Source organism: Lagenorhynchus albirostris, chromosome 10 (assembly GCF_949774975.1).
Source record: "Lagenorhynchus albirostris chromosome 10, mLagAlb1.1, whole genome shotgun sequence".
NCBI lineage: Eukaryota > Metazoa > Chordata > Mammalia > Artiodactyla > Delphinidae > Lagenorhynchus > Lagenorhynchus albirostris.
Genome location: NC_083104.1, coordinates 60,743,401 through 60,762,623, shown reverse-complemented (window position 1 = coordinate 60,762,623; position 19,223 = coordinate 60,743,401). Strand labels below are relative to the sequence as shown.

The window sequence follows — 19,223 nt, the reverse complement described above, 5'->3', positions numbered from 1 at the left end:
GGCACTGAATTCTAGGTTGGTTGGTGACGGGTATCTCTCAACAACTTAAATATTTCATTCTAGTCTCTTCTTGCTTGCATGGTTTCTGAGGAGAAGTCAGATGTAATTCTTATCTTTGCTGCTTTATAGATAAAATATTTTCCCCCTCTGGCTTCTTTCAGGAGTTTTCCTTAATCCTCAATTTTCTGTAGTTTGAAAATATATGCCTAGTTGTAGGTTTGGGGAGTTTGAGGGGTTTGTTAGTTTCTGCATTTACCCTGCTTGGTGTTCTCTAAGATTCTTAGATCTGTGATTTGGTGTCTGACATTAATTTGGGGAAATTCTCAGTCATTACTGTTTCAAATATTTCTTCTGTTCCTGTCTCTTCTCCTTCTAGTACTCCCATTCTCATATGTTAAACCTTTTGTAGTTGTTCCATTGTTCTTGGATATTCTGGTTTTATCCCCAGCCTTTGTTCTCTTTGCTTTTTGGTTTTGGGGCATTCTATTGAGACATCCTCAAGCTCAGAGATTCTTCCCTCAGCTATGTCCAGTCTACTAAAAGCCCATTAAAGGCATTCTTCATTCCGGTCACAGCGTTTTCTATCTCAATCATTTCTTTTTGGTTTTTGTCTTAGAATTCCCATCTTTCTTCTTACATTGCCATTTTGTTCTTATATGCTGTCTACTTTATCCATTAGAGTTCTTAGTATATTAATCATAGTTGTTTTAAATCCCCAGTGTGATCATTCCAGCATCTCTCCTTTATCTGAGTCTGGTTCTGATGCTTGTTCTGTCTCTTTAAAGTGTGTTTTTTGCCTTTTGGTATGTCTTGTAATTTTTCCTTGATAGCCTAGAATGATGTACTGGGTAAAAGCAACTGTTGTAAATAGACATTTAGCAATGTATCAATAGTAGTGAGGTATGAGGGGAGGGGAAGCATTCTATAATCCTATAATTAGGTTTCAGTGTTATGTTTGTTTGGATTATGATTCCAGCTGATATCTAATGCAAAAACTGGAGAAAATGTAATTTAAAAAATAACAGGATCCATGTCAAAATGATGTCTGTTCTGACAGTATTTCATAGCAGTTGTGCTTCTCAATATAGCATTATTTTACTCCTTTGCCTATTAACTGCTTTGCTGTGGACAATTTTTTAAATCGTGCATAACAATTTCTCTTATGTATGAATGATTACCAAATATACAAGATTTTACACTGTGCCTCTCAATCTGCTTCCATTCTTTGGAATGAATTCCTTTCTATTGATCTATTTCTTATTTTGTTTGAAAGTATGGCCTAGTCTTGATATGCGGTGTAAATGACTTTTGTTGGAACTGAAGATTGTGCTTTCCAGTCCAGCTTTCCTCTAGCTCTGCTTTCAATTAAAGTTCAATTTTGCTCCATTGTTGGCCACAGTATGAGATGCATTATATAAAATCTAATTTGCATATACTGAAACATTAGAAGCACACCAGAGGCACTTCTTGTTATTTAAATTCTAAAATTATTCCCTTATCCCACATCTGGTGGGATCATGTAAGGTTCATTTTTTTCCTATCCTCTGAAATCCCCCTGTGAGCCATTAGTGTTAGATGAAATCATCCTCAAAGACTCTGAAAGGAACTTTATCAAAGAGTCATACCTCTAGCATTGTGCTTTCTTGTTTTATTCACACATAAAAAAGTCAATATTCACATGAACAATTTAGCTTTACTTATTTCTACAAGCACAATGGCATTATATTTATACTTAAGAAAGTGAGAAGGATCAATGACTTCTTGGAATTCTCTCTGTCTCTCTCTCTCTCTCACACACACACACACACACACTCTCTCTCTCTCTCTCTCTCTCTCTCTCTCTCTCTCTCTCTCTCACAAAGCCTTGTATATATTCCATTTTGGTTGTAACCCCTGTGGTTGCACAAAGCAGAAACCCAAAACAAACAAATTTAACCAAGTGAAAATTCATTGGTTCAAATAACCAGAAACTCCAAGGGCAGATTTTCAGGTACTGATGACATAAGGGCTATAGGTACAAGCAGTATCTTCAGGCCTCAGTCTCAATCTCTTGCTACATTGGACTGGTTTGGATCAGGTGCTTATCCCTGAACCAACCCCTGTGGCCAGAGTGTGAAACCTGTCCATTGAACAAGTCTGGTCATGTAAATCTCCTGAATCCAAGCCCATCCAAACACTTTGACAGACAGTTGGGAGGGGTATTTCCCATGGAAAGATCAAACTGATTGCCAGAAAATGGTGGTATATTGTGGGAGGTACACAAAATAAATATCCACTAAACTCTGTAGACAGTTTGGAGAATCAAGCATTCCTCCAAACCTGATCTGACTCTCAGCCCTCTTATTCAACTATTGTGCTTAAATAAACGAAATGATTCAGTCAAGAAATTAGGTCAGTGAAAAACATTTGAAAACTTGCACTGTGTTGAAACATAGAGACTCCAAGTATTTCTCTTTTCAAATGGTATGCTGTCATCACACATACCAATGCAGTAGCTCACCATAGTCATCATGCCAGTAAGAGGGTCAGCACCAATGAAAAAGAAGGGTTAATAATTCCAGTCACAATTGAGGCAACATATTTATCTCATCTATCTTCCAAAAGCCCACTAAAATGACAGTAAGAAAAAATAATTTTAAGAATAAACATGGTAGTACAAAGAGAATCATAGAAGAGATGACAGCAGAAAGATCTTGGAAGCTGGGAAGCAGATGGATAAGACTTGTGAAAGGTGAAAACTGGGCCGGCAAGGGGTATGGGATCCAGAAGCAAGTCAAATCAAGGCAGAATGGATGAACACTAAGGGCTTCGAGTGGAGTTTAGGTGGGGAATCAAAAAGAAAAATCTGACAAAAGTTAGGCAGAGAAATAGACATGTAGACCTGCCTTCCAACCCAGAGTAGCCTGGGGGCTGGCCTTACAGCACTCGGGTAAAAGACAGGAGGTGTCGTCTCTGGAGGCGTTGAAAGAGAGACACTGAAAACATGTGGGCCTCAGGAGAGGTGCATACTGAAAAGTGCATCCTTCCTCAAGAATTCTAAATTTGATTTTTTTAATGAGATAGAATTGACACTGTGTATGTTTAAGGTGTATGTGTTCATTAGATACAGTCATATATTGCAATATGACTACCACCTTAAATTTGACCCTGGATTTCCAAGTTATTATGAAGGTATAGTAGTCAGGTAGAAGAATAGAAAATATTTTAAAATTTTCTTTTATCGACGTATAGTTGATTTACAATGTTGTGTTCATTTCTGCTGTATAGCAAAATTGATTCAGTTTATATATATATATATATATATATATATATATATATATACACATATATATTCTTTTTAATATTCTTTTCCGTTATGGTTTATCACAGGATATTGAAGATAGTTCCCTGTGTTATACAGTAGGACCTTGTTGTTTATCCATCCTATATAAAATAGTTTGCATCTGCTAATCCCAAACTCCTAATCCATCCTTCTTCCACCCCCTCCCTCTTGGCAACCACAAGTCTAGAACATATTTTATTAGCAATTTGTTAGCTCTATTTATGCTTTTTATGTTGATAGAAATGTAGTATGTGGGCTTCCATGGGTACTCTTGCCTCAGGTCCTACAAACAGAGTTCAAAACAAACAGGATAAAAGAACCTTGAGGAACACAGACAGTGTAGGGAACAGAAACAAACAAACAACAACAAGCCACACTGTAAATGACATACTCATAGTGATAGGAAGAGATGCTGTCCAAGAGGTGGAAGGAGCCTGAGCCCCTTCCAGTGGCTGCTTCTCCCTGGCCTGGGCAGAGCCACTGGCTTGAGTGAACAGAGGTCCCTCAGAGCATCCTGTGCTGCCTGTAAGAACATCCCTTTCTGGAGAGATCCCACATGAACGATTGACACCACCTTCCATGCACCTTAGGGGATCCCATAGAGCTCTTGTGCTCATGGCAGAAACTATCCCCCCCTCCACCGACATTCCACTACTGTTAGGCCTGAGCCTGTGTCCCTCAGTCACTGAGAAGAACAGCACAAGAAACTCAGCCCAATGGCATTGAATTCCCTAAACTGCTTCTCCCACCCTTTGTTTCCTAGCTGTGAACCTCCACTCTGACCTCTGGAATATGGGATTTGATACAAATTCCATCACCAGCAAAACCCCTACATCGTCAATTTCTTCTCTGAAAATTCCCTTCACTTTCTGACCCTCAAAGAGACCTGGCTTCTCCTAAAGCTATAGCTTTCCACATGCCTGATGCAGGTGGTATCCGTTTTCCCTCCCACATCCCCTGCACCACGGGGCCTCCTAACCATTTCCATTTCTGTCTGCTCCTGCCTAACACCTCTCTGAAGTTCCTCTGAAGCTCAAGTGTTCACGCTCCGTCAGCCACCACCTTTATTAGACTATCTCAAGGTCACTTCCCCTCATTCCATGAAGATCTTAGCACCTGGCTTGTGGTCCCTTTCTCCAGCACGAAACCAGCTGTAACATTTGGCATGTCAGTATGGAGATCGTCTACCCAACACCCTGGCTGCTTGGCTCCTTAAGTTTCCCTCCTCCAAGCAACAATTTCCTCAGCTCCCCTGCCCCCAGAACACTTCATCACAACTCTGCATCCATGCCCTGCTCTCTCACTTTACCAGCTCTCTCAGCCAAACCCCATTTCCACTCACTCCACATGTGCACCTATGCAGTTGACCATGGCTGGAAGAAAATGAGGTAACCAGGCTGACTGACCTTATTTAAATTTGGTATCAGTAACCACACTTGGGCCTTTAGTGCTGATTAGCAGAACGAACACCCTTCTTTCTTCCTTTTCCTCGCCTACTTTCCTAGGTTAATATTTCACCTTTTCAAACCCTTGTACACTGTTGGTAAGAATGTAAATTGGTGCAGCTACTATGGAAAATAGTAAGGAGGTTCCTCAAAAAACTAAAAATAAAGTTACCATATGATCCAGCAATCCTCTTCCTGGGAATATACCAAGATAAACCTCTAATTCAAAAAGATACATGCACCCTTATGTTCATAGCAGCACTGTTTATAATAGCCAAGACATGGAAACAACCTAAATGTCCATCAACAGATGAATGGATAAAGAAGATATGGAGAATGGAGCCTGCATTTCCACAGAGCTGGAACTCTTGGCTTGGGGTCTCTTCCCTCCACCATCACTGAACTGCCCCAGAGCCTGAGGGGAGGGTGGCCTCACTGAGGCTGCCGGCTCTGGAGGGGCCCCAGCAGCCAAAGCCATGACAGTTCTGGGGACTGCAGGCCAGATCACTCATCCTGGGGTGAGCCAGCTGCCATGTCATGAGGACACTCAAGCAGCCCTAAGGAGACATCCATGTGACAAGGAACTGAGGCCTCCTACCTACAGCCATGCCACACCGCACAGCATGGGGGACCCTAGTTCCCCGACTAGGGATTGAACTCACACCGCCTGCACTGAAACCGCGAATTCCAAAGCACTGGACTGCAGGGAAGTCCCTGTCCTTTATTATAAAATGTGTGAGTACAAGAAGACCTCAGAGCTTCTGAAAGGCTCTTGGTGCTCCAGCCAGGTGTCTGGGCTGTGCTTCTGAGGTGGGAGAGACAAGTTCAGGAAATTGATCCACAAGAGACATCCCAGCTCCACGAAATATCAAATGGCAAAAACCTCCCAGAGATCTCCATCTCAACACCAAGACCCAGCTCCACTCAATGATCAGCAAGCTCCAGTGCTGGACACCCTATACCAAACAACTAGCAAGACAGGAACACAACCCCACCCATTAGCAGAGAGGCTGCCTAAAATCATAATAAGGCCAGAGACACCCCAAAACACACCACCAGATGTGGACCTGCCCACCAGAAAGACAAGATCCAGCCTCATCCACCACAACACGGGCACTAGTCCCCTCCAGCAGGAAGCCTACACAACCCACTGAACCAACCTTAGCCACTGGGGGCAGACACCGAAAACAACGGGACCTACAAACCTGCAGCCTATGAAAAGGAGACCCCAAACACAGTAAGGTAAGCAAAATGAGAAGACAGAGAAACACACAGCAGGTGAAGGAGCAAGGGAAAAACTGACCAGACCTAACAAATGAAGAGGAAATAGGCAGTCTACTTGAAAAAGAATTCAGAATAATGATAGTAAAGAGGATCCAAAATCCTGGAAATAGAATGGAGAAGATACAGGAAACGTTTAACAAGGACCTAGAAGAACTAATGAGCAAACAAACAGTGATGAACAACACAATAAATGAAATTAAAAATTCTCTAGAAGGGATCAATAGCAGAATAACTGAAGCAGAAGAACGGGTAAGTGACCTGGAAGATAAAATAGTGGAAATAACTACTGCAGAGCAGAATAAAGAAAAAAAAATGAAAAGAATTGAGGACAGTCTCAGAGACCTCTGGGACAACAATTAATGCACGAACATTTGAATTATAAGCATCCCAGAAGAAGAAGAGAAAAAGAAAGGGACTGAAAAAATATTTGAAGAGATTATGGTTGAAAACTTCCCTAATATTGGAAAGGAAATAGTTAATCAAGTCCAGGAAGCACAGAGAGTCCCATACAGGATAAATCCAGGGGGAAGCATGCTAACACACATATTAATCAAGCTATCAAAAATTAAGTACAAAGAAAAAATATTAAAAGCGGCAACGGAAAAACAACAAATAACATACAAGGGAATCCCCATAAGGTTAACAGCTGATCTTTCAGTGGAAACACCCCAAGCCAGAAGGGAGTGGAAGGACATATTTAAAGTGATGAAGGAGAAAAATCTACAAGCAAGATTACTCTACCCATCAAGGATCTCATTCAGATTTGACAGAGAAATTAAAATCTTTACAGAGAAGCAAAAGCTAAGAGAATTCAGCACCACCAAACCAGCTTTACAACAAATACTAAAGGAACTTCTCTAGGCAGGAAACACAAGAGAAGGAAAACACCTAGAATAACAAACCCAAAACAATTAAGAAAATGGGAATAGGAACATACATATCAATAATTACCTTAAATGTAAATGGATTAAATGCTCCCACCAAAAGACATAGATGGGCAGAATGGATACAAGAACAAGACCCATATATATGCTGTCTACAAGAGACCCACTTCAGACTTAGAGAAACATACAGACTGAAAGTGAGGGGATGGAAAAAGATATTCCATGCAAATGGAAATCAAAAGAAAGCTGGAGTAGCAATTCTAATATCAGACAAAATAGACTTTAAAACAAAAACTATTACAAAACACAAAGAAGGACACTACATAATGATCAAGGGATTGATCCAAGAAGAAGACATAACAACTGTAAATATTTATGCACCCAACATAGGAGCACCTCAATACATAAGGCAAATACTAACAGCAATAACAGGAGCAATCAACAGTAACACAATATTAGGGGACTTTAACACCCCACTTTCACCAATGGACACATCATCCAAAATGAAAATAAATAAGGACACACAAGCCTTAAATGATACATTAAACAAGATGTATTTAATTGATATTTATAGGACATTCCATCCAAAAACAACAGAATACACTTTCTTCTCAAGTGCTCATGGAACATCCTCCAGGATAGATCGTATCTTGGGTCACAAATCAAGCCTTGGTAAATTTAAGAAAATTGACATTGTATCAAGTATCTTTTCCAACCACAATGCTATGAGACCAGATACAATCACAGGAAAAAATCTGTAAAAAACACAAACACATGGAGGCTAAACAATACGCTACTTAATAACCAAGAGATCACTGAAGAAATCAAAGAGGAAACCAAAAAATATGTAGAAAAAAATGACAATGAAAACAGGATGACCCAAAACCTATGGAATGCAGCAAAAGCAGTTCTAAGAGGGAAGTTTAGAGCAATACAATCCTACATTAAGAAATAAGAAACATCTCAAATAAACAACCTAACTTTACACCTAAAGCAATTAGAGAAAGAAGAACAAAAAACCCCCAAAGTTAGCAGAAGGAAAGGAATCATAAAGATCAGATCAGAAATAAATGAAAAAGAAATGAAGGAAACTAGCAAAGATCAATAAAACTAAAAGCTGGTTCTTTGAGAAGATAAGCAAAATTGATAAACCAGTAGCCAGACTCACCAGGAAAAAAGGGAGAAGACTCAAATCAATAGATTTAGAAATGAAAAAGGAGAAGTAACAACTGACACTGCAGAAATACAAAGGATCATGAAAGATTACTACAAGCAACTATATGCCAATAAAATGGACAACCTGGAAGAAATGGACAAATTCTTAGAAATGCACAACCTTCCGAGACTGAACCAGGAACAAATAGAAAATATGAACAGTCCAATCAGAAGCACTGAAATTGGAACTGTGATTAAAAATCTTCCAACAAACAAAAGCCCAGGACCAGATGGCTTCACAGGTGAATTCTATCAAACATTTGGAGAAGAGCTAACACCTATCCTTCTCAAACTCTTCCAAAATATAGCAGAGGGAGGAACACTCCCAAACTCATTCTACCAGGCCACCATCACCCTGATACCAAAACCAGACAAAGATGTCACAAAGAAAGCAAACTACAGGCCAATATCACTGATGAACATAGATGCAAAAATCCTCAACAAAATACTAGCAAACGGAATCCAACAGCACATTAAAAGGATCATACACCATGATCAAGTGGGGTTTATCCCAGGAATGCAAGGATTCTTCAATATATGCAAATCAATCCATGTGATAAACCATATTAACAAATTGAAGGAGAAAAACCATATGATTGTCTAAATAGATGCAGAGAAATCTTATGACAAAATTCAACACCCATTTATGATAAAAACCCTCCAGAAAGTAGGCATAGAGGGAACTTACCTCAACATAATAGAGGCCATATATGACAAACCCACAGCCAACATCATCCTCAATGGTGAAAAACTGAAACCATTTCCAATAAGTTCAGAAAGAAGACAAGTTTGTCCACTCTCACCACTCTTATTCAACATAGTTTTGGAAGTTTTAGCCACAGCAATCAGAGAAGAAAAAGAAATAACAGGAATCCAAATTGGAAAAGAAGAAGTAAAGCTGTCACTGTTTACAGATGACATGATACTATACATACAGAATCCTAAAGATACTACCAGAAAACTACTAGAGCTAATCAATGAATTTGGTAAAGTAGCAGGATACAAAATTAATGAACAGAAATCTCTTGCATTCTTATACACTAATGATGAAATATCTGAAAGTGAAATTACGGAAACACTCCCACTTATCATTGCCGCTAAAAGAATAAAATATCTAGGAATAAATCTACCTAAGAAGACAAAAGACCTGTATGCATAAAATTATAAGACAGTGATTAAACAAATTAAAGATGATACAAATAGATGGAGAGATATACCATGTTCTTGGATTGGAAGAATCAACATTTTGAAAATGACTATGCTACCTAAAGCAATCTACAGATTCAATGCAATCCCTATCAAACTACCACTGGCATTTTTCACAGAACTAGAACAAAAATTTCACAATTTGTATGGGAACACAAAAGACCCTGAATAGCCAAAGCAATCTTGAGAAAGAAAAATGGAGCTGGAGGAATCAGGTTCCTGGACTTCAGAATATACTACAAAGCTACAGTAATCAAGAAAGTATGGTACTGGCACAAAAACAGAATTATAGAGCAGTGGAACAGGATAGAAAGACCAGAGATAAACACACACACATATGGTCACCTTATCTTTGATAAAAGAGTCAAGAATATACAGTGGTAAAGACAGCCTCTTCAATATGTGGTGCTGGGAAAACTGGACAGCTACATGTAAAAGAATGAAATTAGAACACTCCCTAACACCATACACAAAAATAAACTCCAAATGGATTAAAGACCTAAATGTAAGGCCAGACACTATTAAACTCTTAGAGGAAAACATAGGCAGAACACTCCATGACATAAATCACAGCAAGATCCTTTTTGACCCACCTCATAGAGAAATGGAAATAAAAACACAAATAAACAAATGGGACCTAATGAAACTTAAAAATTTTTGCAAAGCAAAGAAAACCATGAACAAGATGAAAAGACAACCCTCAGAATGGGAGAAAATATTTGCAAATGAAGCAACTGACAAAGGATTAATCTCCAAAATTTACAAGCAGCTCATGCAGTTCAATATCAAAAAAACAAACAACCCAATCCAAAAATGGGCAGAAGACCTAAATAGACATTTCACCAAAGAAGATATACAGACTGCCAACAAACACATGAAAGAATGCTCAACATCATTAATGATTAGAGAAATGCAAATCAAAACTACAATGAGATATCATCTCACACCAGTCAGAATGGTCATCATCAAAAAAATCTACAAACAATAAATACTGGAGAGGGTGTGGAGAAAAGGGAACCCTCTTGCACTGTTGGTGGGAATGTAAATTGATACAGCCATGATGGAGAACAGTACGGAGGGTACTTAAAAAATTAAAAATAGAACTACCATATGGCCCAGCAATCCCACTACTGAGCATATACCCTGAGAAAACCAGTACCACAATGTTCATTGCAGCTCTATTTACAATAGCCAGGACACAGAAGCAACCTAAGTGTCCATCAACAGATGAATGGATAAAGAAGATGAGGCTTATATATACAATAGAATATTACTCAGTCGTAAAAAGAAACAAAATTGAGTTATTTGTAGTGAGATGGATGGAACTAGAGTTTGTCATACAGAGTGAAGTAAGTCACAAAGAGAAAAACAAATACCATATGCTAACAGATATATATGGAATCTAAAAAACAAAAGGTCTTGGAGAACCTAGGGGCAAGATGGGAATAAAGACACAGACCTACTAGAGAACGGACTTGAAGTTATGGGGAGGGGGTAGTGTAAGCTGGGACAAAGTGAGAGAGTGGCATGGACATATATACACTACCAAATGTAAAATAGATAGCTAGTGGGAAGCAGCTGCATAGCACAGGTAGATTAGCTCAGTGCTTTGTGACCACCTAGAGGGGTGGGATAGGGAGGGTGGGAGGGAGGGAGACACAAGAGGGAAGAGGTATAGGGATATATGTATATGTATAACTGATTCACTTTGTTATAAAGCAGAAACTAACACACGATTGTAAAGCAATTATACTACAATAATGATGTTAAATAAAAAAGAAGAAGAAGATATGACACTTATATACAGTGTAATATTACTCAACCATTAAAAAGAATGGAACAATGCCATTTGCAGCAACATGGATGGACCTAGAGATTATCATACTAAGTGAAGTAAGTCAGATAGAGAAAGACAAATATCACATGATATTGCTTATATGTGGAATCTAAAAGACAACACAAATGCACTTATCTATGAAACAGAAACAGACTCACAGACACAGAGAACAGACTTGTGGTTTCCAAGGGGTGGGGTGGTGGGGGATGAATGGATTGGGAGTTTGGGATTGATTAGCAGGTGCAAACTATTATATATAGAATGGATAAACAACAAGGTCTTACTGTATAGCACAGGGAACTGTATTCAATATCTTGTAATAAACCATAATTTAAAAGAAAATATAAAAGAATGTGTATATATTTATGTATAACTGAATCACTTTGCTGCACACCAGAAAGTGACACAATATTATAAATCAATGATACTCCAATAAATAAATAAATAAAAATTTCACACATTTTCCTTTCTCCTCAAACCTTCAACATCTCCATCCCCATCCTTATCCTCAGTTGATGTCCTTGCTTCTTATTTCATCAAATAAAGAGATATAGTCAGAAGAAGGTGTCTACAAGCTACTACCACCAAATCTCCTGGCCTCCTGCATCTGTGCCCATCCACTCTGCCTTTACTCTCATGAAAAACGGATGAGTGGTCCTAGCTCCACTCCAAGGCCAATTCCTTCTGTATTTATGAATTCCACACCCCCACCTACTCAAGAACAGATGTGCTGCAACTGCCCTCTCTCTATTCTGCATCATCAATTTTCCCTCAAATTAAAAATGAGGGTGGGTCAGGGGGAGAGGGAGAGGAGGTACAAACACGCTTGAACTCCTATCTGTCCCTAGCGGTCACTGCATCGTTCTGCCACCCTTTCAGCAAACTCACAAAACAGCATCTATACTAGTTGTGTCCAATTCTTTTCCTTCATCCTCCCTTGAATCCACTACAGTTAGACTTTGGCCCTTGTTACTCAATCAGAACAGCTTTTTCTGTTGTCAGTGAAATAGTACTCAGTCCTCATTTTACTCCCTCTAATTGCAGCATTGACACAGTTAATCCCTCCCTCTCCCCAGGAGCATTCTTCTCTTGGTTTCTAGGACTCTCTCTTAGTTTTCCTCCTAACCTTGCCAACCACTCCTCATCAGTCTCCTTTACTGGTTCCTCCTCACCTTCCCAATCTCTGAATGTTGGAATGTCCAGGATGCAGTCCTTGGAGCTCTTTTCTTTCCTTCTCTCTAAATGGCATGAGCTCTTTTCTTTCCTTCTCGCTAAATGGCATGGGCTATTGATCACTCCTAATTTATATCTCTAGTCCAGACCTTTCCTTTGAAATCCAGACTCATCTATCCAACTGCCTTATTGATAAATGAACTTGGATCTCTAATATGTATTTCAAACTTAACATGATTGAAACCGAGTTTTTTATCTCCCTCTCAACCTGGCTCTTCCTATATTGTCCTCGTCACAGTAAATGGCAACAATTCCCTTCCTATGCTTGGTCCTAAAACCTTGGATCCATTCTTGAGCCCTCAATTTCCTCAGCAACTATTGTCAGCTCTTCCTCTGAAGTATATTCAGAATCTGGCCACTTCTTGCTCTATTAGTCGGGTCCAATTTACCATCAACTCTTACCTGCACTATTGCAACAGCCTCCCAAGCATTCCTTCTATTTCACCATTGCTCTCCTATTGTCCCTTCTCCACCAGGCAGTCAGAGCCATAGTTTTTTGTTTTTTTAGGTTTTTTTTTTTAAATTGAAGTATAGTTGATTTCCAATGTTGTGTTAGTTTCAGGTGTACAGCACAGTGATTCAGTTACACATATATATATACATTCTTTTTCATATTCTTTTCCATTATGGTTTATCACAGGATATTGAATATAGTTCCCTGTGCTATACAATAAAACCTTGTTGTTTATCCATCCTTATATAATATGTTGAACAGCTAATTGCAAACTCCCAGTCCTTCCCTCCCCTACCTCTCCTCCCCCTTGGCAACCACAAGTCTGTTCAGAGCGATAATTTCCAAGTGTAAAAGTCAGACCATGCCTTCCCTGTGCTCAAAATCCTCCATGATTTCACACCCCTGATTCCTCTCTGACTTCACCTCTGATCACTCACCCCCTTACTCATCCCGATCCAGCCACACTGGTCTCCTTGACTTTCCTTAAATTTCCCATATCCCCACCTCAAGACATTTGTACTTTCAGTTTCCTCTGCCTGAAAAACTCTTCCCCAATATCACATCTTACTTCCTCACTTCTTTCTAGTCTATTCACAAATCTCACCTTGCCTTTGAAACCTGTTTTGACTTCCCCTCTTGCCAATCACTCTCAGCCTTCCTTGACTCTGCATTTTCTTCAGAGACTTATCACTACCTGATTGACACATTGAATGTTTTTGATTGTGAGCTCCTTTTCGATTGTAAGCTCCTTAAGACAGAGATTTTGTTTGTTTATTCATTGCCAATTCTGTAGTGCCGAGAATAATACCTAGGACATAATAACTGATGCTCAATTAATATTTGTTGAATGAAAATGGTTGATTGAAATTAAGTTGAATCACCAAAATGAGAACAAAAGAAAACATCTAGAAAATGGAATCAAAATGCTGTTGAAAGTTAAAATATGACTGATGGAATTAAAATCTAGTAGACAAATTTGAAGATCGAGTGGAGAAAATTTTCCCAGGAAAAAAAAGAGACAGGAAATAGGAGAGAAAAGATGACAAAATAAAATGAGCTGGATAGAAAGGAAAATACCCAATACTGGGAATTCCAGAAAATGAGATAAGAGAAGAGAAGGAGAAGATGATCAAAGAAAGAATTCAATAAATTTCCCAGAATTGAAGGACATGTGTTTCCAGAATAATTTTTGCATCAAGGGAATACAAAATTACACAACACTCATGTAAAGATATTGGTCTATATCCAACAAAATATATATACATTTACCATTAGACCAAGCAATCCCACTCCAGGGCTGTATCCAAAAGAGATACTTGCAAATATGCCAAATGACATACGTACAAGGATAATTATTATAGAGTTATTTGTAGTAATAAAAGACTGATGACAATCCAGATGTTTATCAATAGGAGAATGATTGAATAAGCTATGTTATCCAGTTGTAAGTAAAAATTTTGATCATTAGAAGAAATGCAAATATGAATGGAAAATTGGATAATATTAAGGCAGTATTATTTAGTTTTATACAGGTAATAATGAAATCATAAATATGTTAAAAGAAAACTCATCTCTTAGAGAGGCATATTAAAGAATTTATGGGTGAAATAATGGATATCTTGCATTACCCTTAAAATATTCCACAAAAAAATTTAAAAGAAGGGGATGGATAAAACATGACAGGCAAAATGTTGTACTTGTTTAATCTATATGATTAAACATGATTGTATGTAGACATTCATTATACTATTATCTTTACTTTTGCATATATTTGGAAATTACTGTAATAAAAATATTTATCTCCAAACGCAATGGATTTTTTTATTACCACCATTAATGTATATTATCCAAAAATTAGTATATACTAGAGACAAAATGAAAGTCCTAAAAGCTGAGAGGAAGAGAGAGAGAGAGAGAAGGTGGGGGAGGAGAGAGAAAGAGAGAACATATCACATAAAAAGCATCAAGAATTTAAAAAAAATTCAATCCATTAAAAAAAAAAAGAATTACAATGGCACTGGGCTCCTCAATAGCAAACTTGACCCCAGAAGACAATGAAGAAGTGCCTTCAAAATTCTGAGGAAACAACTCGCAGAATGGAGAAAATATTTGCAAATCATATAACTGATAAGAGACGTGCTCAAAATATAAAAAGAATTTCTACAATTCAACAATATAAAGACATATAACCCAATTAAAATACCAGCAAAAAATTTAAATAGGCATTTCTCCAAAGAAGATGTACAAATTTGAAAATAAGTACATGAAAAGATGCCCAACATCATTAGTCATTAGGGGATGCAAATCAAAACTACTTGAGATACCACTTCACATCCACTAGGTTAGCTATAATGAAAAAGACCATAACAAGTGTTAGCAAGGCTGTGGAGAAAATGGAACCCACATACATTATTGGCAGGACTGTAAAATGGTACAACCCCTTTGGAAAACAGTTTGGTGGGTCCTCAAACTGCTAAACATGGAGTTTCCATATGACCTGCAATTTCACTCCAAGGCATAGACCCAAAAGAACTGAAAACATACATCCACATAAAAATGTGTACTTGAATGTTCATAGAAGCACTATCTGTAATAGCCCCAAAGTGGAAACAATTCAAATGTTTATTAAATGATAAATGAGTAAACAAAATTGCAATATCCTCACAATGGAATATTATTTAGCCATAAAAAGGAAAGAATTATTGATACTACAACATGAATGAACCTTTGCTAACATATGCTAAGTGAAAGAAGCCAGTCAGAAAAGAAGCACATATTTTATGATTCCATTTACATGAAATGTCCAGAATAGGCAAATTCATACAAACGTAAGGATGATTAGTGTTTGCTAGGGGCTGGGGGAAGTGGCAAATGACTGTGAATGATTCAAGATTTCTTTTGAGGGTAATGGAAATATTCAGGAATTAGATAGTGGTCATGACCACACAACCCTATGAATATACTAAAAACCACTTGATTGTGTACTTTAAATGGATGTGTGAGTTATATCTCAATAAATCTGTTATTTTAATATTTTTGAAAGCATGACCACAGATGCCAGTGGGGTCTGTGGCTCAGTCAGTTGGCATCCACTCTTTGACTTCTCTGCTGACCCACCAAACTTTAAAAGATGTTCAAGCAGGCTGCTCAGTTTACTTACTAATCCAGAATTTTTTGACTATTTTGCATTTGTAAATCTTCCCAATCAAGTCCAGTGAAAGTGCTTTTTTAGTTCATACTGATGATTAAAAATCCATGCTCAAAAAAAAAAAAAAAATCCATGCTCATAGACTACCCTTGACTGATCTCCAACACAAAATAATTTTACATGGAACAGAGACAATTGAAAAAACTTTCCAAATCGAGGCTTAAAGAGTTAAGATCAAAGAGAGAGAAGGGGTCAAACTGTGACTTACAGCAGTGGTTACACCAAGATATGGTGATATAGCCAACTGCAGGGTTGAATATTATCTCTTACATTGATGAGCAGTTCAAATGTTATCTGTGTGATGAACATGTATTGAACAGACGGTCATATCACAGAGAACACGATGCATTGTTGTTTTTATACTTTCATCTTCTGATCATGAACTTAAATTACTTGAAGCTAAATTTATGAAGATAATACACATGAACTATTGTATCTGTAATTGCAAAAGTTGACAACCTTAGTGATAAAATGACCGCCATTGAAGAAATAGATTCTTGATAAAATTGAAAAACATAACATCAAAGTTTACCACTTCCTAGGAGAAGAATCAGATGAAGATGAAGAGTTTAAAGATCAGACTAGGCTCCCTTGAGTCTCGGATTCCAATTTGTGCAGATAGACATGTATGGCGAGGGGTTAGAAGTCATTGCTCTCCGTGGGGCTTTGTGGGCATGAAGACCCCAGGACAACATGACAGTAGCTGAGCACAGAACTCATCGCCCACCCGCAGACCTCAAGGGGCTAACCCAGGACTTTCACTATGAAAGCCTTAAGAGAAACAACAAAAAAGCAAGGATCTGAATAAAGACCACACCTTGCTGGAAATGCTAGTTGCATGCAAGAGATGAATGCAAGTGAATTTCATGAATGCAGACACAGATGCAAAAGCAAATGCAGGGTGGAAACGGAGATGGCTGTGCTCCTGAGCATCTGTGTAAGGGAACCGCCAGAGCAGGAATGTTGTTATTCATGCAGTTGTTGGAAGAATGTTCATCCTTTTAACAGTTCCTGTGGAATTTAATTTTGCTTTCATTTTTAGATGAAAGATAAAAGCATCTTTTTTTTCTAAAAAAGTACTTTAACATTATTCATCATTGTTATGTTTTTTAATTGTGCTGTAAATTTCTTTTCATTTTTCTTCCTATTTAACCATGAATGCTGGAATTGGTTTTCAATAACTGCTCAGACAGTATCATTAATAATTAACTTCTTTGAGGTCAATAGACCTAACTAGCTAATCGTTGATTAGAACTATTGATTTATATCAAGAAAAGAAATTCATTAAGTCAGACAGAGAAAGACAGATACCATATGACATTGTTTATATGTGGAATCTAAAAAAATGATACAAATGAACTTATTTACAAAACAGGTATAGATTCACAGACATAGAAGACAAACTTATGGTTACCAAGGGGGAAACAGGGTGGGGGAGGGATAAATTAGGAGTTTGGGATTAACATATAAACACTACTGTATATAAAATAGATAAACAACAAGACTTGTACAGGCTTGTACAGGCTTACTAAATACGATTAAGAGTTATACTGTCTATACCCTAATAAAGATTGAAAATTTACATTCCAGTTTACTATTTAGCTTAAAGAGTTTAAGTCCACTTCCATATCTATAGAGCCTATTAAAGCTAGATGGGCACACCCCCATCTTTCAGGTCATCCTTAACCCCTTTGACCTGAGAGAGGAGACTTGGCTGCTTCTTTAGTTCTTCAATGTCTTTTTCTTGCTCTGTATTCATTATTTTGTAATATAATGGAAAAAAATCCAAAAAAGAATATATATAGATATCTATATCTATATCTATATATATATAACTGAATCACTTTGCTGTACACCTGAAACTAATACATTATAAATCAACTATACTTCAATTAAAAATTTTAAAAAAATTTTTTAATTAAAAAAAATTCATTTTAAGTTGTTTTTGAGTGGCAAGATGTCTATCTACTGATACAGAAAGACTAGCTGATGGGACCTGGGATGAGGCCATCACTGAGCACGCAGTCCCACTTTGTCTCTTTCTTGGTTCTTACTGTGTATGTTTGAGCACAACACTTAAAGCCAGCTTGCAGCTACCATTCAACACAGATAATTTACCTATACACTTATCTGCTTACCAAGTAAAACAATGGAAAACAATATAATGAGAAAAATCATACTTAAATAGCTTTGGAGAAAAAAAAAGAGGCTTCCATGGGGTAATTTTAAAAGTACTCTGGATTCTGATGCCAAATAATTTTAAAAGTTAAAGCAATTGGAGTAAACTCATTCTAAGCCATTTTTAGTTTATAATCTTCTAAAATGTTTATTCCTCGAAAGTTAATATTGGTTACATTGTGCTACAGAAAAAAGTCAAAATAGCTTATAAGCTCCAATTATTGGATTTTAAATTAGGATTCTTACCTACAAAATGAGAGAGTCAGTAAACTATATTTTCATTAACTAAATTTGAATATAATGTTCTCTCTTTTAAAAGAATTTTAAAAGCCTTAATAGGCCTGTTGCAAAACCATTTTAAAGATCAGTCTCAGCATTATTCATTAGGTTCATTTGGGGGTTAGTCTTCAAGATCCCAGACCCAGGATGCTCTTCTGGGTTTGGCCAAATGGAGCCCTGGTACCTACAAAAAGGGACTTTGTTCCCTTTTTGGATAGTTTTCTGATGGAATGAGATTAGTAGTGATCACTGTGTCGTGTTTGGATGGTCTCACCCGTTGTCATCCGCTGTTATTTCCTTCATTCTGAGTAATACAAATTTTTCCATATGTTGTCCAAGAATAAGATGTATCTGAAATCAACGCCAGTAGATTTCAGGTGCCAAAGGTCAAAGGTACTGATGTTCACCTACTGTGGGCAAAATGTGGCCTTTTTCCTTTTTAGTGTACCTTACTGTGTAGTACACTAATATGGGAGTTGAAATTCAAAGTGTTTGCTTTCTTTCAACATTTCTACTGATATTTTCAAGTTAGTCCCCCAAAATTGATATGATAGGGGAACTAATGGGAGTAAAGACAGCAGTGGGTGTTGGTTTATTTGATTTGCATTTTCATCAATGGGAGGTATAGAGGTTGAAAAGAAGTTAATTTAAGGAGAGGGTGGGAGTTTTGTTTTATAT

General features: G+C 37.6%; 1 pseudogene; it reads left to right on the top strand.

Annotated features, from left to right (window-relative positions):
* Positions 1-16,135: 16,135 nt before the first annotated feature.
* LOC132527887 (septin-2-like) lies at positions 16,136-16,795 on the top strand (annotated as a pseudogene).
* The last annotated feature ends 2,428 nt before the right edge of the window (positions 16,796-19,223 follow it).